The sequence below is a fragment of the Gadus chalcogrammus genome, chromosome 11 (genome assembly GCF_026213295.1).
Source record: "Gadus chalcogrammus isolate NIFS_2021 chromosome 11, NIFS_Gcha_1.0, whole genome shotgun sequence".
Classification (NCBI taxonomy): Eukaryota; Metazoa; Chordata; class Actinopteri; order Gadiformes; family Gadidae; genus Gadus; species Gadus chalcogrammus.
In genome coordinates this window covers 4,245,496-4,253,987 of record NC_079422.1, presented here as the reverse complement: position 1 = coordinate 4,253,987, position 8,492 = coordinate 4,245,496, and positions in this window count along the sequence as shown.

Here is an 8,492-nt window from a genome sequence, read left to right as displayed (position 1 = left end):
GAGATGCCTGTACGACAGAGTGACTAGATTACGCGATCTCACTCCGGGGGATAAGGTCCTTGTACTACTGCCCACCTCTAGCACCAAATTACTCGCGAAGTGGCAAGGACCCTTTGTGGTCACACGGCGGATTGGGGACGTGGATTACGAGGTAGCGCGTTCGGACAGGGGCGAAAAACAAGCAGGTCTACCACACAGGTCTACCACACGCCCTGACCAGTCGGTCAGGGCGAGGGTCTCTCAGGGAGTCAGGCGCGGGACGTTGCAGGTCTGCAACTCCGGTTCGCTAACGTTTTTTCACCCCTGCCCGGTCGCACCCCACTAATTACTCACAACATCGAGACGCAGCCCGGTTTAACGGTGCGGACACGCCCCTACAGGCTGCCCGTCCACAAACAAGATGTGGTGCGGCGCGAATTGGCAACCATGTTAGAGTTCGGCGTGGTCGAGGAGCCTCACAGTGACTGATGCAGTCCCGTCATGCTTGTGGGGAAGCCGGACGGGTCTGTCCGGTTCTGTGTAGACTATCGTAGGGTGAATGCGGTGTTGAAGTTCGACGCCTACCCAATGCCTCGGATCGACGAGCTCGTGGACCGGCTTGGCATGGCCACCTATTATACGACTCCGGACTGCACGAAGGGCTACTGGCATATTCCGCTGTCTCCAGCAGCCCGGTAAAAACAGCCTTCTCCACTCCGTTTAAGGTGCTTCTGTTCGGGTTGTTCGGGTCCCCGGCCACGTTTCAGCGGCTGATGGACTGGGTGTTACGGCCCCACGCCGCGTATGCTGCTGCCTACATTGATGACATCGTCATCTATAGCGGAACGTGGGAGCAGCATATGCGGCAGGTGGCGGCCGTTCTTCAGTCGCTGAGACGGGCGGGGCTCACGGCCAACCCGAGGAAGTGCGTGATCGGGCGGAAGGAGATCCAATATCTGGGGTACCAACTGGGGGGGGGGAAGGTCCGACCACAGGTCGCGAAGACCGCAGCGGTCGCCAACTCCCCTCGGCCCAGGACCAAGAAAGAGGTGAGGCGGTTCTTGGGGCTGGCGGGGTATTACCGGCAGTTTGTACCACACTTCTCCGACCTGGCCAGCTCCTTGACCGGTCGGAGCCATGTCAGGTGTCGTTTGAGGCTATTAAAACAGCCCTCTGTGGAAAGTCGGTCCTGTGTGCTCCTAACTTTGATCTCCCGTTCTCCCTGCAGAGGGACGCGTCGGATAGGGGGTTGGGCGCGGTCCTGACCCAGCAGGTGGAGGGGGTCGACCGCCCGGTGCTGTACCTGAGCCGGAAATGATCAGACCGGGAGGGCCGGTACAGCACGGTGGAGAAGGAGTGTCTCGCCATCCGGTGGGCGGTTGGCGCCCTCCGCTACTACCTGATGGGGCGCGCGTTCACCCTCTACTCCGACCACGCCCCCCTCCAGTGGCTCCACAGCATGAAGGACGTCAACGCGAGGATCAACCGGTGGTACCTCGCGTTGCAACCCTTTAATTTTCGGGTCGTGCACAGGCCTGGGGTGCAGATGGCCGTGGCGGACTTCCTCTCCTGCTCTGGGGGGGGGGAGTGAGTTGGCGGCTGGATGTGACCCCGGCCTGTGTCGGGCGGTGTGGGTGTGTGGGGGGACGTGCAACGTCTGGCCTGCAGGGGGAGTATGGGCAGGTTGGGAGCGCACCGGATTGGCTGGGGGGGTTGGACCTGAGTGCGAGCAGGTGTCAGCACTCAGGCCAATCAGGGACTGTTTGTATTTATGTGCCTGCTTTGTGGTTAGTAGGAGGCAGACCAGAGAGCAGAGAGAGAGAGGTCCAACGCGTTCCCCACCAGAGATCGCAGGTCGTGGATCGCAGAACGTGAGGACTCTCCTGGACGTTAATTTCAATTTTTGTTTCAAGTCTCTGTTTTGTTTTGTTACGCTTCCAAATAAAGACGCTCCCCAGTGAGGGAAGACGAACTGTGGCCTCTGTGTGCTCTCTTATCCTGTTACAGTGACGTAGACTGATAATCCCTCAATAGCAACATCTAAGGACAGGAATCAGGCCCCGTCATCCACACGGAGCCGAAACGGGCGAAAACGAATTATGCTTTTTCAACTTTTAGGACCTATAAACGTTGTAATAATGATTTATAGTCATGTTTAACCACACTAAAGTTTATGCAAGTACATGCATTTAGACGTATTCCCTGCTGACTTCTGGGGTGGCTGTCATAGACCTATTATAGAATGGACAGCAGATTCCAAAATGGCGCCCATATGATAACTGCTCAATGTCGCAGGGCAATATCAAGGAGAGATTTGCTTCTGTATCACGGGAGCCTAGTAGTGGTGGATTTAATGATTCGTTTCCGTGACCCAGTTCGCCAAGAGGAGTCGTTCGCGAATCGTTCGTTCGTTTGTTCGTTCAGTCGAGTTTCCGGTAGCACTAACTCCACTGAGTCTGACTGACTCAGCTGAGAACCGTGCAATGGCCTGCATTCCATGATGCGATTTACCACTACCGGAAAGCAGGATGAACGAACAAACAATTTGCGAATGAGTCCCCCCAGCTCAGTCGAGTTTCCGGTGAATCGATTCACCGGGAACTCGAATGAACTAGGAGGAGTCGTTCGCGAATCAGCCTAGTTTCCGGTAGCGGTGAATCGCATCATGGAATGCACGCCATTGCACGGTTCTCAGCTGAGTCAGTCAGACTCAGTGGAGTTAGTGCTACCGGAAACTCGTTCAGTCGAGTTTCCGGTGAATCGAATGGTGAACAAGACGAACGAGGGAAACGAACCGGTTCGGTTCGTTCGTCCTAAAGACTTGTTCATTCAAACCGGTTTGTGAACGAACGAGCCAACACTAGAGCCTAGCCACGCCTTAGCTCATGACGTACCGGATGCAGAAATACTCTTGTTTTCTAGCATTGTTAGCATTGTAGCATCATAAGCGAGAGGCCTGAGCGATCGCAGTCGCATTGTTTACCAACCATGAAGTATAAGTTAACTTAATAAATATGAAAGATTGCTCGAAATAAAATATAACACCTACAACATAGTTAATAAATGTAGGCCTAGAAAAAGATACAGTTCAGTGTTATTGCTTAAGAAACAGATTCCTTCCAACTATTTACGAAAAATGCAATCAATAATTTATATACAAATAAATGGCAACATATCGATCAGCAATGAGGTTGGAGTAGCCTACCCACATAAATAATTGTAAGACACCAACATTTTTAACTGTCATACACAGCTAAACAAGCAAATGAAAAATTAAATACTAACGCAACTTAAAGGTCTAACAATATTGGGGATAAGGTCCTTGTACTACTGCCCACCTCTAGCACCAAATTACTCGCGAAGTGGCAAGGACCCTTTGTGGTCACACGGCGGATTGGGGACGTGGATTACGAGGTAGCGCGTTCGGACAGGGGCGAAAAACAAGCAGGTCTACCACACAGGTCTACCACAGGAATCTAACAATATTATAAAAATGATACCGTAATGCACCCATTCTTTGTCTTTGGAACTTTTGAATAAATGGTGAATGCAATGATCGCAAGCAGAGGAACGTGAGAGTCATTGATTAGCAGCTGAACCAGTCTAAAAATCATATTATCACTAAAACCCTTTTAGTGATAAAGGGTCACCACCGTGCCTAAAAACCATTCATGCATGTTAGGTAAAAGGAAAAACCTCGGACACGAGAAGATAACGGAGCAGTGAACTAGGCCCTCTCGGATGCCAGGCTGAAACAACATTTGTTTCACTACGACTCCTTACAGCTGCCCACCCCTCCTTCTCCAGCAAAAAATAATAACATAAAACGGCTAATAAAATGCTTGAGGTGGCGTTTTGAAAAGAGAAAACTTAATTTTTTTTACATTTTACATAAAGATAATTATGAGTCTTTGATTGATATCCAGACATTTTCTGAGGAGACACATTCCTGTTGGCCACTTGTATTGGAGTGAACGGAGATATCTTCTTTTGGGGCCCTTGAATCGAGGGACCCTGCCCCCAGGAACATTGCATACTTCCGCAATCCACCAGTGCTCAGCTGCCAAGCCTTGTATTGCAGCTGTTTAAGCGGGTATCTCTACGATATCTCCGTTCACTCCAATACAAGTGGGGGACAGGAATGTGTCTCCGCAAAATTGACTGGATATCAACCAAAGGCTCATAATTATCTTTATGCCATGTACTAAAATAATGTACGTTTTCTCTTTTCAAAACGCCACCTCAAGCGTTTGATTAGCCGTTTTATGTTATTATTTTTTGCTGGAGAACGAGGGGTGGGCAGCTGAACGGAGTCGTAGTGAAACAAATGTTGTTTCGGCCCGACATTCGAGAGGGCCTAGTGCACGGCTCCGTTTACTTCTCGTGTCCAAGGTTTTTCCTTTTATGAATGACGTTGATGGTTTTTAGGTACTGTGGTGACTTTTTATCACTAAAAGTGTTTTATTGATAAAGAGATTTATAGACTGGTTCAGCTGCTGCTCTCAATGACTCTCACGTTCCTCTGCTTGCGATCATTGCGATTCACCATTTATTGATCCATTTATTCAAAAGATCCAAAGACAAAGAACGGGTGCATTACGGTATAATTTTTATCAATAACATTGAACTGTATTGTTTTCTAGGCCAACATACATTTACTATGTTGTTGGTATTATATGTTATATGGAGCAATATTTCATATTTATGAAGTTAATTTATGCTTCCATGGTCGGTAAACAATGCGACTGCGATCGCTCAGACCTCTCGCTTATGATGCTACAATGCTAACAATGCTAAAAAACAAGAATATTTCTGCATCCGGTACGTCATGAACTAGGGCGTGGCTACGCTCCCACGATGCGGAAGCATATCTCTCCTTGATGTTGCCCTGCGCCATTGAGCAGTTTACATAGGAATGAATGGGCGCCATTTTGGAATCCGGTGTCCATTCTATAATATGTCCATGGTTCCTGGGGGCTTGATGGTAATGCTGCAACATGCTCTTCCGGAAGGTAACCAATCACAACGGAGTGGGGTTGGCAGGAGGGGGACGAGGGGGCGGAGAAGGACGATGCCGAGTGTTGACAGAGAATGCTGAAAGCGCCCAGATTAGAGGAAGCGTTTCCCGAATATCTAGGCCTACATCGGTTTTTGTGCTGTGATTCGTGTCAGGTTGCTCTATAGGAGTCATTAATAAGAAATGAATACCAGAAAAGTAGTTTTATAGGAGATCTTTAAAGACGGATTCATAGCCAAACCGCATCGAGCTGTAGAAACGCTGTAGTAAATATTCAAGGCGCTGGTTCTCCACAGAAAAAAGTGGGGCGCATACAGCCTGCGCAATGTATACAAACATTCAGTCACGAGGAGATTCAACCATTTAAATTGAGCAGAAATACTTCTTAATGTACAGTTAGTAATTAAATGTTTCATGGGGCTGTGTTTAAAGCTACAAAAAGAATACAAAAAAATAAAAAAATAAACGCAACTCTGACGTCGCCTAGCTGGTGGGGCGGCGATGACGTCATCGTTTGCGTTTCAGGCGTCCACACGAATCCTAACACGAAACTGCATAGGTCTGTATATATTTGAAACCCCCCTGGGACATGGTTTCAGAAATGTGCGATTTCGGGCACCGGATCCGCCGGCTCCGTCTGGACTGTCGGCCAAAACGCACAAGACTTATGCGGTTTCACCAAAAAATCTGCTCCGTGTGGACGAAACAATAAAAAAAATTGCCTGCGAAACGGGCGATCGCGTCAAATGACAAATGTTTTGCCCGCGCAACGGGCGATCGCGTCAAATGACGTAGGAGGGTTCTTGAAACATAATACAGATAACGGATCGCTAGATAACACTTGTTTTTACTTTATATTTGTATTGTATTGAATTGTTTAATCGAATTTAGCTAGTAAACTGAGTGTTTTAAGCAGGTTTCATAGTCTAGAATGTTCAAGAACCTTCCTACGTGATTTGACGCGTCATTTGACGCGATCGCCTGTTCGCGGGTAAATTTTTATTGTTTCGATTAAACAATTAAATACAATACAAATATAAAGTAAAAACAAGTGTTATCGCAATCTATCATAATACAGATAGCGATCCGCTATCTGTATTATGTTATTTCGCCGTTTGGAAACATGTTTTCTGCATCGCGTCGTCTGTTGCCGGGCAGGTTGTCAGGTTGTCAGGATGTAAACAAACGATGACGTAGGCCGGTACAATTTTCGCCCCCGGTACAATTTTAACGTGACACCTCCTCCTGGTCCACATTTTCCGAGTGTCTGGAGGCTTGTGGCTGCTCCTCATCTTAAATGTAATGTAATTATGAAAAATTGCCATTAGTAGGATAAAATATGAGTCTGATTAATTTATCAATTAGCCTACAAAGTATAATTTTTTGTCACTATGCAAAGTCTCTGTCCCACCTGCTGTTTGGCTTTTTCGTAGCCAACCCTGTAGTGATGTGCTCCACTTTGCTGCCTCCTTTAGTTGTCTCTCTCTCTCTCCTGAATCCTCCTCTTTTCACTGGGCATTTCGGCTTCACTTAACAATAATAAACAATACCCAAAATAGTGATAAGATTTAGGCATGAACCATTTTGGATGAAAGAATTCATGTGATGCATTACTTCCATCATTTATTCTTCTTGTTAAAACGAAATTTTAGAAACGAACTATCAGCAGACATGTTGCTTAGTTTGCCTACCAAAAAATGTGTAGACTATAGTGATAACGGGCTGCTTGTCTGAAAGCTAGCTAGCTGTTTGATTATTTAGGCTAAACGTTACGTGGCAAACTGAGCCTGGATTTATGAAGATTGTAATTTATTTCCTAAAACGTGATGATGATTGTTTGTTTGTTATACATCTCAAATTCACCTTTTCCGACAACATCAAGGCAGTCGTCTTACGCCCCGTGCCCACTACATGCGTCCGTTGCGTGATCCCCATTGACTTTAATGGGGACGGACGCGCAATGCATTGTGGATTCGTACGTTCCGTTGGAGCCTTCGGCTCAGTCAAGAAGTTGAAATATGTTCAACTTTTTCGGCAGCAACGGTTCCGTCATCCAATCAGATCGCGTATGCAAATGTAAGCACTGTGACGCGACTCGGGCTCTGACGATACTGGAAAGCGGGAAAGCGGGTCATCTTGCCTCGCAACAAGCAGGAAGTAACGGGAAGAACCCGGCGAAGCGATTTTAGACGGATGCCTCTGCAAAGACTACTCCCCCATCAGTCAGCCACGCCTTCCCACATCAGTCGACGGACGCATGTAGTGGGCACGGGGCGTCACAGGTGCCGGTGTTCCGGTCGCGTGCAGCGCTGCAGCTACGTAAAGCAGCTTTCACACGCCGCGCGGCAACTCGCCGCCTCCATTAATTTCAATGAGGGAAGGGCGGCAGAGGGGAGGCGGCAAAAGCGGCTGTTGCCGCGCGTCAGAGTTTGCCCTCCCCCTACTGACTTTCACTCTCAGTGCCCGAACGGAATTGAATGAGGCTACGCTTACTTTATGAAATGTTTCGAGTGGCGATTTTTTTTATCTAGGCCTACATGAAATTCTGCATCCATTAAATTATTAAAAAATATATATATATTTTTTTTCTTTTTCCTCGGAAGGGCAACGTGAGTCGAGGAGGGCATATGGGCAGTTGCCCAAGCAACCTGAACAACCCCCCACGTCCCTGGACCACAGCATCTTAATTATCAATCAATCAATCAATCAATCAATCAATCAATCAATCAATCAATCAATCAATCAATCAATCAATCCATCATATTTCTTATGAATGTTTCCCCCATTAGCTCAAAGCTTGACTGCTCAACCGTATTCACCGTATCTGCCATTACCATTGCAACATTAGTGCTATGTCGCGTTGTATTATGCAGAGCCGCCGCTCCCACCAGGCGCATAACGCGCTGCGCCTATGGCACCAAGTTCTGCAGAGGGGCTCGTAACACAATGATGAAGAGGATGATGATGATCATAATGATCAAGGATTCAAGTTTGAGATGAAGCACAACTACAGTTGGCATCATTAATTAAACCATTAGCCAATACAATACATATTTGTATTGTTTCATATTTATTTCTGAACATGGCATTTACATGATGCGTTGATAAGGTTGTGTAGAGAGCAGAATCAGAATGTAGCCTGCCTACTCTAAATTAAGAACACAGGAGAATAAGCGATGAGCATTCTTGTAGTCTGAAAAAACCTTTCCTTACAATACAACACAGAATAACTGAATGAGACAAATCTGACAAATTAACCAGCGTTCTGAGATTGATAACTGTGTTAACCCAATTTCTTTCGACGGATTTCTTTGGCCAATGAGCATTCCCGCCTATGACGCCTAAACGGCGAGGAGCGGCCCTGGCTATATGAACAAGCGCCGCCGCGTACCGGAACAGTGAATGCCCGCCGGTGCTGCGGGTTACGATTGGGACTACATCAAATGCATAGTCGGTTTATCTCTGTACTGAAAATACAAAGGCTACAATGAATGTT